This window comes from Adiantum capillus-veneris, chromosome 22, assembly GCF_014529385.1.
Source record: "Adiantum capillus-veneris isolate H3 chromosome 22, ASM1452938v2, whole genome shotgun sequence".
Lineage (NCBI taxonomy): Eukaryota > Viridiplantae > Streptophyta > Polypodiopsida > Polypodiales > Pteridaceae > Adiantum > Adiantum capillus-veneris.
The window spans coordinates 110,785,709-110,799,661 of NC_140952.1; positions in this window are offsets into that span (position 1 = coordinate 110,785,709).

Below are 13,953 nucleotides of genomic sequence, written 5' to 3' on the forward strand. Positions count from 1 at the left end.
GGGATTATACCCAAGTAATGGAGCTCCCACCTTGCTTCACTCTCACCACCTCAAACTCACCTTGTTGCATCAACTTCACACTATAAAATGTGTGTAGAAATGGCCTCCTTTTATAGGCCAAAAGGGCTGCCCTCTCTCATGAGTAGCAGCCATGTGTAGCCGCCCTTGTGTAGATAAGTCCAAATCGGACCCTCCAATCCGCCCATGTGTGGCCGCCCTTGAGAAGACAAGTCCGCTTTTGAATTCGGCCACCGGCCATTGACTACCGGCCACCGGCCAACCGACGGTTGTTTTCCGATCACTTTCCGGCTGCCGTCCGGCCATAATATTCCGGCAAAAAGGAATATTCCGGCGAGGGAAAAAAAAGTTGCCCCTGGTTTTTGACTATGAAAATTTTGGTTTCCGGTGAGTGATTTACCTTCACGCACGATGGCTTCTCCTCATAATGGGGGCCTTACAAATGTGCGCTTTTACCACAGAAAATTACAAGGGTAAATCAGGCTCCATACTTAACAATCTCCCACTTGGAGACTGGTCTCCAAACCAAACCTGTGAATGCTTTCCATTCTGGCTTCTTATCCTTGAATGCCGATTGAAGATGAGCAAAAGCTCAACTTCTCCTTGTTGACCACCTTTGTAAACATGTCTACAGGATTTTCACTTGTATGCACCTTTCCTAGCTTTTGCTGTCCCTCTTCCAAAAGAGTGCGTATGAAGTGATATCTCACCTCAATGTGCTTTGTCCTTGAATGAAAGGCTGAGTTCTTCGCAATATGGATATCCCTTTGGCTATCACTGTACAAGACACAATTGTCTTGTTTGAATCCAAGCTCTTCTAAGAATCTGTGAAGCCATAGAATTTCTTTGCTTGCCTCCATCATTGCTACGTACTCTGTTTTCGTGGTAGAAAGTGAAACCACTTTCTGCAGCTTTGAAGACCAGCTTACTGTTGTGCCTCCAACCGTGAACACATAGCCAGTAGTGCTCCTTCGAGTATCTTTGTCACGTGCCATATCTGCATCAGTATACCCTTCTAGAAAAATATAGTTCCTCCAAAATACAAAGCATTTGTTGTTGTCCCTTTTAGATACCTAAGTATCCACTTCACAGATTGCCAATGCTCTTTACCCGGGTTGTCCATGAACCTACTCACAACTCCCACTGCATGTGCAATGTCCGCCCCCGAGGCCCCTAAAGTTGCCCCTGGTTTTTGATTGTGAAAATTTTGGTTTCCGGTGAGTGATTTACCTTCATGCACGATGGCTTCTCCTCATAATGGGGGCCTTACAAATGTGCGCTTATACCACAGAAAATTACAAGGGTAAATCAGGCTCCATACTTAACACTAGGATTCTAGACACTCCTATCTAGAGATATGTACACAATTGTCTTTGAGAATCGATAAAGCATGTCCACTTGGCACACAAAGCCATGTCCACATGATAGGCACATAGAGAAAACAACAGTGTGTGGACAATGGGTCTCTAGCCTCTACTTATAGCAGAGGAGGGCTAGGTCGCGCAAAATCCAACATGAAAATCGATCAACCATAAATATGAAAATCCCATAACAATACATTAATTGGGTTCATGACTACAAATAAACTGACCAACCGAACCAAGGATGTCAGGCCAGGGATCACATGTAGCCTAGATGATATGCATGCAAATGGCCAACCCCAATAGCCACTACAATCATGTCATACCCTATTCTTATTGTGATCTTCTCTCTTTATTCTTAGTTTGGTTCAATTATTATTCTCTTCTTTCTTTATTCTCAATCTTATTCAATTATTTAAGCCTATTAACATCTATTAATATCCATGTGCATTCTCAAGAGTGATAGAGGGCATCCAAAGACAGTGTAGGGAATGGGTAGGGGATGCCCATTTCTCTTAGAGGAGCTTAGAGCCTTAGGTCTCTAAACAACTAAAAATGCTAGGGTTGCATCACAAAAGAAACGCAGCTAACTGAGGTAAAAACATACCCACCATATTTTATTATGGAGGAAGAGTAATGGTAGCCACGGAGATGTCCTCCTACACTCTGATATCGAGTCGAAGCAGAATAGCGGAAACAAAATGAGAGAGAGAGAGAGAGAGAACGCCATCAGAAATAACAATAAGAACTTGCATGCTCTACTTCTCTCTCTAGCCCTTATTCTTGTATATGCTCTCGTCACTGCCATTGTCACCAACTTTCCCTCGCCTAATAAGGTAAGAGTGCATTCGAACGGGGATTGGTTACCCCTGCCAAGCTAAAAAGCTTTGCTTTCTCACGATCTGCCAAGGTTGACAACGTAGAACCCTGCTTGGCTATCTCCACTCTGCTAATTTTGGCAAATTTGAGATTTCATTCTTCGTTCAAACGGCAACGCTTGGCAAAGCTGGCTGTTGCATGTAGACCAATGCAGGTTGGCGGGATAGTTTAAATATCAAGCATGGAATTTTTGGTGGTGTCACGCACACATGGAGGTGACCACACCCCACTCTGTTATCATGCAAACACTTATCCTCTAGAGTCGTCAGTGTTTGACAGTGTGAGGCAAGAGTGACAATGTAGGGGTAAAACTTAGCCGTGCGAAACATACCTAATGCATAAGTTACAGCCTACTATTCATTTTCTCTTAGCTATGATTTTGCCTTTATTGTTGAAAGGTGGGCCACTATATGTGGAGGCCCCTTTGGTAGGATGGATGCCCAAGTATTAGCTATGTTTTGGTAAATTGATAGCTAGGTTAGACCCCTGCTTGGTTTTGTATAGTATTCCACAAGTAAGCCCTAACTTTTGATTGCTCCCAAGAGGGCTACCACATGCATATAAGCCAATTTGTGAAACCCTTTCTATCCTACATAAGGCCTTGTTTGATGACTTGAATTTTCATAGAATATAATCTAACTAACCGAAATGATTTTCTCTTATTAAACTGATCATTTGATGTGGGAGAATAAATGGGAACAAGAGTTAGAATACAGACATGTGCTTATGGATCTATCTCAACACGGGGGCCAAAGTCAATGGGTCCAAATGAGAGATGGTCTATCAAAGAGCAATGCTAACTAATGGAGCTTGAAAGACCTTAGGGTAAGCTTCATTAAAAAACCCCAGAGGTTAGTGTTAAAAATTCCTTAGACCTAGGACCTTAGACAAGTTAGAGATATGCTTGAGGTGGAAACCCAACCCAAGCTTGAGGTGCTTGTCGTGCTTGCTGTGACTAAAGTGCTTGAGGTGCTTCATCACTAAGGCGATTAGGGTGCTTAAGGGCTTGCTGTGACTAAGGTTCTTGAGGGGCTTAAGGTGTTCCAAAAGTCAACAAGGATCCCTACATATGGGGGGGCGACCCAAGGGATTCACCATGGAAAACTTACCACACCACGTAAGTGCAGGGGAGGGGGGTTTTTTTACAAGTTACATAAGTGTATAAGTTAGGGGTAGGCCCCCAATAATTTAGAAGTGGCTCCTTAGTACGTTGCCAGTCACTATGCTACATGCTCTTTGACTAGTTTTACTCGTTTAGATCATGTAAGACCTAAATTTTGTATGTAAGATAGGGGTATGATAGTTTTTTGCATGGATTGTCGTATAAGCGTAGAAAGGGGGGTCATATTTCCTAATATGAGTCATATATAGGGGTTTTATCAAATTTTTCTGCTTGCAGGTGGCATCCCATTTTGTATATAGACTGAATCTCCCAGGGGGGGCGAGCCCTACAAGTAAGATTATGAGAGAGAGACACACACGCCCTCACACAAGGCAAGCCTAGTCTACAGAGGCAACAAGGACACATGTCAAATTCCTCTCCATGTTTCCCTCATAAGTTTCCTAGAGCCTATTGGTTGACCTTTAGAGAGGTCCAATGAGGATTTAGCTACTTAAATCAATTGTTTGGGTGTTGATTAAGCTCTCTCTCTCAAAGGGGAAAGGAGTACACTTGTCCAAAGGCTACCTCTATTACTTGAATTGACCTAGGCTTGTGATTGGCTAGGCTTGAGAGATCCAATGAGCACAAGGAATGAGCTAGAATGAGGGATCGACCCAAGAAACTAGGGGGCTTTCTTGCAAGATATACTCTCTCACACACATTCATACACATTCTCATTGTGTGAAGTACTAAGTGCAAGAACTCTATCTCCTTCTCCAAGCTTGTTGAGAAGTTGAGAGCCTACACCAATATCCTTGGCTATGGAATGCAAATCCAACCAAGAGCCATGATTCAATGCTAAAGCTTTCCATCTTCTCCATCTTCATTACTATGCTATTATGATGTGCTAAGCAACAAAAGTAATGATAAGTGAGGAACTATTTATTTCTCATAATAAGAATGTTTCTTCTTCCTCTTCCCTACCCTCATTCCCTGCTAGCTCTCTCCACCTTTGAAGGTGCTTGAGGTCTTGGGACTAAGGTCGGGGACAAGCTAATACTTTCATTTATCTAAGTGATGAGCATAATTGTGGTGCATGAAGCTTTCCATCTTCATTGCACCATCAAGGTCTCAAGGAACACAAAGCTTGCATTGTACCAAGTCTCTCTTAATGGGAGAAATTATAATACAAAAGACTTTTCGATGGGGGACCGTCTCCACATAAATCCGGTCATCAACTGTTGTCAAGTTCTCTAATTCTCTCTCTTACAAACTATTGTTCATGCCAAGTTAATTAAGTATAATTGTCATGTTGCTATCGCTAATTAAGTTCACCTTCTATCTTCTCCAAGTAGTCTCATAAAAATGCTCACTATAGTTCTCTTAATTCCGCTATTCTCAATGTTCCTAGACCATTTCCATTACATTGGTATCAAAGCTATTGGTTTCTCTTTCTTGCTTAAGTAGAAAGGTCCTTAAGTTGTCCATGAAAGGTTGGACATGTTCATTGAAATAGGGTAAGTGGGATAGGGATCTATTATCTTGGTTGAAAAGAACTTATTTCGAGGTACAGTGTTGGGAACTATAGACATAATAGTGGAATCTCTTGGGGTTGCCTTTGGCTTAACCATTATTGAGCTACTAGCAAGCTCAACAAGAACTATAATCAGTAGGGTAAGTGGGATAGGTATCTATTATCTTGGTTGAAATACAACTTTCAAGCATTGGTACTCATCTCACTACAGGGTGATTGTAGAAGAAAGCTTATTTTGGAAAAGAACAATATAATGGGCTGGGGAAGCTAGGTACACCAGTACAAAATTTGGTGCTTGTGATACTGACATTGGCAACTACCAAATTTGATATTGTAAAATACCAAATTGGGTGATGTTCATCTCACTACAAGGTGATTGTTTAAGATATCTTATTTTGGAGAAAAAATATATTATAGGATGTGGAAGTTAGGTATACCAATACAAAATTTGGTGCTTGTGATACTGGCATTGGCAACTACCACAGTTGGTAAATTGGGTAATGTTCATCTCACTATAGGGTGAGTGTTGAAAGCTTATTTTGGAAAAAAAAAAATATTATGGGCTGGGGAAGTTAGGTATACCAGTACAAAATTTGGTGCTTTTGATACTGGCATTGGCATCTACCAAATTTGGCTTGTAAAGTACCAAATTTGGTGGTGGTCATCTCACTATAGGGTGATTGTAGAAGAAAGCTTATTTTGGAGAAAAAAATATTATGGGTTGGGAAAGCTAGGTATATCAATACAAAATTCAGTGCTTTTGATACTGGCATTGGACACTTCTAAATTTGGTGGTGTAAAGTGCCAAATTTGGTGTTGAACATCTCACTATAGACTGATTGTAGAAGTAAGATTATTTTGGAGAAATCTTACTTTGGGAAAAAAATATTATGGGATTGGGAAGTTTTAATAACAATACCAAATTTGAATCTTTTGAGGCTTGAAGTACTGTTACTGTTAAGTACCAAATTTGGTACTAGTCTTGTCATTGTAGGGTGATTCTATGTCATGGAAGATCGATTATACAAAATTTATAGCAGTGTTAGGCTTGTTTTGGACAAAAAACAACATTGTGAGCTCGAGAAGTTCAATGACCAGTACTAGTAAGTTCCAAATTTAGCAGTGGTCTTCTCATTTTAAGACAATTGTAACTCATTGTTTTTAAAGTTCTTGTAAATTATATTATATTATAACCTCAACACTCTAGCATGTGATGTGCATACATAGTGGAGGTTGGGAGGGAAAGAACAATTACTCAAGTTTGAATGGCATACCTAGTACAAATTACTCAAATCTCCCGAATGGCAGAGGTGAGGATGGGTCAAATGTCCTCATCCTCTTTTGCATCATCATCATATGGCATACTATTGTATACATTTTCATAGACCTCACAAAGTAACATAAACATGTTTTGGTTTCCAGACATCGGCTCCATCGGAATTCGTATGGCTCTTACAAGGTAGCAGTAGATCATGACTGGTGGTGTATGATCAAGAAGGCTGTATGTATCACATTTCCCATCCACTTGGCCATAGTACAAGCCTTCAACCACAAGTCCACCTCTAAAAATCTACTTGTGCTACTTATCCCTTTGTGATTTCTGTGCCTGGTACATGGCTTTGGTGCATTTCAAAAGATAAAAGTCCTCATCACCTTCAACTACCTTCATTGCAAAGTTGTTTGCAACGGATAACTTCACACATTGTCTGTGGGTTTCTCTCATACATTGACAAGTTGATGCCCGATCTCATTGCTACAATTGTCATGTTGTTATCATCCTCTCTGGGTCCCTCCTCTTCCTCACTATCTTCATTTTCCACCTCTTGCACCGGTACAATGGAGACATATTTCCATTCTTCAATGTATTGCTTGCTCTTGCATCTCCTCCATTGCCCACTTAAACATGCATCACAAAAGCATGAGAGTGTATGAAGACGTAGAGTGCATGGGTCGTCAGGTGAATAACCATCTACACAATGGGTCACACGCGATCCTTGGATTTGTTGACATTCCCACTGGATATCCCATTGCACTTCATCCTTTGAAACTATCCATAACACTGTCTATGTGTTAGATCTATGTGACCCAGTCGTGTATCCAATTTTTTCCTTTAGAAAGTTAAAAACATCAGCCGCACCCTTCATCGGCACCTCGTCTAGTTTCAGCTCCTCATGCATTACTGTTCTCTTGATGACAACACCAACTCCATCGTGCTCCCTTTTCCGCTCCCCTTTTCCATTCCCCGATGCGGAGAAGTTCCACATCAAGTGTAAGCCTATCAATTGATGGTACCTGGCAACAAAGTAAAAAGGCCATCGTGCCTTGAATTGTGATGGTGAACCATCTAACCACACCCAATGATATCGCAAATGTTGACCTTGATCTCTCAGCCACCTATCATGAAGCATAAAACAATGCTACAAAAACAAAGTATCATGTTTTTTATCATAAGATATGTAGAAATGTAGTGTCTTCTATAAGGCACAACCTGCATTTCTAACATATAGTATGCACAAGGATTGTTACTTGTGTTGACCACCAATGCATCGATTGTACTTCATTCTGTAGTTTGAATGAATAATCCTCCACAAAGTCAATTATGGATACAACAACAATGTTAGGAAATCTAAGCATGATTTCTATAAACTGTTGTTCTTGCCACCAAAAGATGAAGTTGTGCTTGATGAAACATTTTAGATGCTTTGCAAAAAGGCCATGGAAAGAAGCACCTGACATTATTTTTGGAACCAAGTCCTTTCTTTTCTTTTTTCGTCAGCCACATGTCCCCACTACTGACGTCCATGAACACCTTGAAAGACACCTCCTTGCTATCTTTGGAAATCTCATCTGGGCAGAAGGGCAACATGGTCATTCCACATTGAGAACATTCCCCGACCAAGCATTTCTTTGTGTGGAGCTCATTGTCAACTGGATTTGAACAGAAAATGGATTTTCACAAACGTGGGTGTTGTCATACTACTTGGTTTGCAAAGCACTAATTTGCATCATTATTCCTGCAACCCACGGAACATCTGTAGGCATGAGATTTTCCATGATTCCCAAACTTATTTTTCAGCATGTGATTGAAATCCTCCTTCAATAATAAAAACTGCACATGATACACACATCAACAAGTAAATCATTCTTTCATATTTTGAACAACGAATGGCTTCAAGGCCTCAAAACACCTAAGAGAAAACTCAATCGTGGGATGCGTTTGTTTGAATCTCTTATATATTTCCACACGAGATACAAAAACAATTTAAATTAGAATCCTTGAAGATGACACCAAGAGATCAAAGCTTCAAAAGTTACAATAACCAGACCCAAAAGTTGATAGTAAAGTACCAAATTTGAAACTGAGAATTTAGCTAGCAAACAATTGAGCACAGTACGAGTCTCAGAGACTTAGTACTGTGAAAATAGTACCCAATCCATTGTAAAGTACCAAGTTGTCCTTTGGGTACTTATTAGCCTTAATTTTTGTAAGGTCATTGAATGAAGTACCAAAGTATTTGTTACCATATACATGTGGTAGTGATGTGTGTGAACACACTAGGACCTCCGGGCCATTTTTTCCCTCTCTAGGAGGTTTTTTCCCCCGTGCATTGTATATATGTATGCCCATCACTCTAGGGCTATCTATCTTTCCATTGCACACTAAGTAACACACTCTCTATTGTGCACCTTGAGCTTCCTTCGTCTTCTCCAAGCTGTGTGTGTTTCTCTGCAACCCTAATTCCAACAATTGGTATCAGAGTAGGTCACGTCCTCCCAGGCTTAGTCGCCAGCTGCTCCATCACACGCCTACTCACTTTCTCTGATTTCAGTGAGCTTTGGTGAGCGTTCGTAGGTCGATAAATATTTTGGGACAGCTCGAAGAGCTTGCTGCTTAGATTGGTGATTTGGGCTCATTTCGGCCTCCGTTTCCACTACAAACAGTACTGCACAGGCAATTTTGTCATTTTGTGCAGAATTTCTGTTAGTGCCATTTTCTGCATAACAAGTGCCTTATAGTCTTCTACGGTTTGTGCTATATAGCAGAGGTTGTTCCCGCTCTGTTTCTCCTATTTTCGGGCAGTTTTCACATCAAGTGCAGCATTTGCCATGGCTGACAACAACAACACAGATGTGTTCAAGATGTTTGCTATTGAGGACAGGTTGGATGGGGACAACTACCCTATGTTGGCTTATATGATGCAACATGTTCTTGTGTCAAAGGGTGTGTGGAACATTGTGCAGGGCATTGATGTACGTCCTGGTTCTGAGGATGTAGGCGATGTTGAGGATGTTGCAGGTCTTGCTGCAAGGATTGCAGCTGTTAGAGTTGTTTTTCCTATGGCAGAACAAGCTCGTTGGGATGTTAAGGATGCGCAGGCTCATGCATTGATTGCGTTGTCTGTGAAGCACACCATTTTTCCTCACATCCGTTTAGCAAAATCTACAAAACAGGCTTGGGATATTCTAGCAGGTCTTTATGCAAGCCGCAATGAGGCTAAAATTGCTTTGCTGCGTAAAGAGTTGGAGTCCAAGATTATGCATGAGGAAGATGATATGGACACTTTCCTTGCTAGTGTCAAGGATATCAATGAGCAACTTATTTCTGCAGGTGAAGTCATTTCAGACTGTTCTTGATGCCTTACCAGATTCCTACCAGAATTTTGCTAGTACTTGGAGACTGATGACCCAAGGAAATCCTGAAGTTGTCAAGTTTGATGCATTATACACATTGTTGTTGCAAGAGTCACTTTCCATAAAAAACAGAACTAGGCAACGTGCAATTGAACATGATTTTATTGCTTCTCAAAGAAAGGGTGGTAACAGTAATGCAGCCACTTCTTATGGTTCTACTGCGAGTGGCAAAAATTCTGTTCCTAATGCTTCTGCTAGCAGCACTTCGTCTGGAAATTCTGGTGATAAGGGCAAAAAGAAGATGCGTTGCCATTATTGTAAAGCCAATGATCACTTGATCAAGTCGTGTCCTAAGTTGAAGGCCAAAGAGGCTAAGAAGAAAGAGGGTGGTTCCACTGCAAATGCTGGTTCCACTACAAATGCAGCCATTCTTGAGTCTTCTGTGAAAGGAGACTGTAATGTTGATGTTGATGCAGAATGGGCGTTTAGCGCAGAGTGCACTTACAATCTTGTTGTCCATGATGCATGCTTGTCAGTTGCTGCAGATTCACATGTGTGGTATTTCGACAGTGGTGCTACAAAGCACATTACCTCACATCGTGAATTGTTTACCTCTCTCGAGTCTGTCCCTCATGGTAATTCAGTCACTTGTGCCAACAATGCCTCTTATCTAGTTCAGGGAGTTGGAAAGATTGTGCTTACCGCTGCTAATGGCAGTTCTTTCACACTTGTTGATGCACTTTACGTACCTGGGATCAAGAAGAATCTCTTGTCTGTATCCGCACTTGCTAGACTTGGACTTGTAGTCAAATTTGTGGATGACAGATGTACAGTTCATGATCTCAGCTTTGGTGATGAAATTGTGGCATCTGGGCATTTTTGCCATGGGCTGTATAAGCTCACTTTGTATGACAAGTGTGGAAAAAATTTTGCAAATGCTGTTGCAGATTCAAGGTCTATTTCAGATGCAAAACTTTGGCATGCACGTTTTGGTCATCTGAATTTTTCCAGTTTGTTGCGTTTGCAGAAATCTGATATGGTTGCTTCTTTGCCGCCTCTTGAAGCACCTATCAAACATGTTTGTGAAGGCTGTATTTTGGGTAAGATGCAGCGTTCTATGTTTCCAAAGGATGGTTCAGTTTGGGCCACATGCAGGTTGCAGCTTGTGCATAGTGATGTTTGTGGGCCCATGCAAACTCCGTCCTTGGGCAATTACCTGTACTTCGTGACTTTCATTGCTGATTACTCCAGGCATGCATGGGCAATTACCTGTACTTCGTGACTTTCATTGATGATTACTCCATGCATGCATGGGTATTTCCGCTTAAAGCGAAGTCCGAAGTTTTTATTTGCTTCAAACAATTTCTGGCTATGGCTGAAAATGTCTCGAAATGTACTATGGGCACCCTCCGTTCCGATCGAGGGGGGGAGTATATGTCTCATGAATTTAATGCATTTCTGGCTAGTCGTGGGATAAAACACCAATGTACAGTGCCTTATACACCTCTGCAAAATGGTGTTGCTGAGAGGAAAAACAGGTCACTGACAGAAATGGCACGATGTATGGTCAAAAGTCAAGCTTTGCCGCATTCTTTTTGGCTTGAGGCCATCATGTGTGCCACTTATATACTTAACAGGTGTCCTACGAAAGCTTTGCGGATGTATTCTGGTTTCTCGGGATGTAGTGTTTGTGGAAGATTCTGCTCAGCCCTTGCTGTCATGTACTAGAGACAGTAATGTAAGCTCACAGGACATTTATGACACTTTGTTGCCTCTTTTTAGTGGTGTAAATACGAATGTAAGCTCCAATGACCCAAATGTACAGCCTATGGGGGGTTTTGAAAATGTTTTAGATCAGCCTATTACTGATGCAGAAGTACATGATGTACTTGATGAGGAAAGGGCTGAAAATGAGCAGGCTAGAGGTATGCCAAAATGGCTGGTGCACACTTTGCGTGACAGTAAATTGGATGCACCTTTGTCTAGTCGTACTCGTTCAGGCTCTTGCCATGCATCTTATGCATCAGATTGTTATGCTTTGGCTGTGTCTAGCTTACATGATGTTGAGGAGCCTCTGACTTTTCATGAAGCACAAAATTCAAAAAATTGGATGGATGCCATGCAATCAGAATATGATGCACTTATAGAAAATGACACATGGACTTTATGTGATTTTGCCTCCTAGCAAAAAGGCCATTGGTACGAAGTGGGTTTACAAGTTGAAACGCAAGCCGGATGGTGAGATTGATCGCCATAAGGCTTGACTTGTTGCAAAAGTCTATGCACAGCAAAAAGGCATAGATTATGAAGAGACTTTTGCTCCCACCTGTCGTATAACTACTGTGCGTTTTCTATGTGCATTGGCAGCTCATTTTGGTTGGGATGTACATCAATCAGACATTGTTACTGCTTTCTTGAATGGTGACATATTTGAGGAAGTTTATGTAACGCAGCCGGTTTTGTCATAAAAGGACAAGAGGACAAAGTGTGCAAATGTAACAAGGCTTTGTATGGGTTGACGCAATCTCCTCGTGCTTGGTATGAGAAAGTTGACACTCATTTGGTCAAACAAGGCTTTCGTAACAGTCCAACAGAAAGCACATTGTATGTAAAGCGTGAGGTGATGTACTTCTCATTGTGGTTCTTTATGTTGATAATTTGATGATCACTGGACCAAATGAGAGACATATTGCTGAATTTAAGGCTGATTTGAATGCTACTTTCAAGATGAAAGATTTGGGGCTGTTGCATCATTACTTGGGTATACAGTTTAAGCAGTGTGATGGTGGTATTGCCTTGTGTTAGAAAAGTTACATAGAGACATTGCTATGTAAGTTTGGACTTGAGGATTGCAAACCTATTGCCACTCCCATGGAAACAGGTTTGAAGTTGAGTCTACATGATGCTCGCGATCCTGCTGATGTCACTCTTTACCGAACTGCTATTGGCTGCCTCATTTATGTATGCAACACGAGGCCAAATATTCAGTTTGCAGTCTCACAGGTCAGCAGATTTATGCATAGCCAACACGAGGCCAAATATTCAGTTTGCAGTCTCACAGGTCAGCAGATTTATGCATAGCCAACACGAGGCCAAATATTCAGTTTGCAGTCTCACAGGTCAGCAGATTTATGCATAGCCCAGGGTCTAAGCATTGGCAGGCTGTCAAGAGGATTTTCCACTACCTTAGTGGCACTTTACATCTTGGCTTGTTTTATCCCAAGGGGGGATCATTGCCGCCAGAATTTCATTCTTTTTCGGACTCAGATTGGGCTGGTTGTTTTGACACGCGAGTGTACACAAGTGGTTTTTGTTTCATGCTTGGCAGTTCATCTATATCATGGTTGAGAAAGAAGCAACCTACTGTGGCCACTTTGAGTTGTGAGGCTGAGTACAGGGCAGTCTTCACAGCTACGGTTGAGTGTGTATGGCTCATACGCCTTATGGCTGATTTGGGTGTTGGACATGACACTGCCAACACTATCTACACTAACAATCAGAGCGCATTGGCAGTTGCGAGGAACCCAAATTTTCATGCTCGCACAAAGCACATTGAGGTGCATTACCACTATGTCAGGGAGAGGCTCTCAGCAGGAGAGATCAGCTTGGCTTATGTGCCAACACAGGACAACCTTGTAGATCTTTTCACAAAGGCATTGTCTCGTGAGAAGCTTGAAGCTTTCCGCAAAGCTTTGGGCTTACTCCCCTTTGTGGACTGATCCTGTCCTCAGGGCATGGCCCTTCCCTTTACTCATGTGCCAGCTCTCGTTCACCGCATCACTCCAGGGGGGATTTGTTACCATATACATGTGGTAGTGATGTGTGTGAACACACTAGGACCGCCGGGGCATTTTTTCCGTCTTTAGGAGGTTTTTTCCCCCGTGCATTGTATATACGCCCATCACTCTAGGGCTATCTATCTTTCCATTGCACACTAAGTAACACACTCTCTATTGTGTGCCTTGAGCTTCCTTCGTCTTCTCCAAGCTGTGTGTGTTTCTTTGCAACCCTAATTCCAACAGTATTAATGACCTGCTAATGTCCAAATAATACCCACAATATTGTAAAGTGCTAGGTTTGGAACTCTGGGTACTAGTCCCAGGGACTTCGTACTACGCAGATAGCAAAGTACCAAGATTGGTGCTTTGGGTGTTGTATAGCCTTTGATGAACTACCAAAGTTCCAAAGCCTCAATGACTTGGTACTGTGCAAATACTACACACAGCATTGTGAAGTACCAGGTTGGGAACTTTGGGTACTCTAAATTTAAGATTACCAAACAAAGAATACTCTAAAGATACATGATAATATTAGTCCCATGGACTTGATACTGAGAGATAGTACCCAAGCCATCCTAAAGTACCAAGATTGGTGCTTTGGATGCCAGGTAGGTTTAAAGAATCATTTGATGAACTACCAAAGCAAGG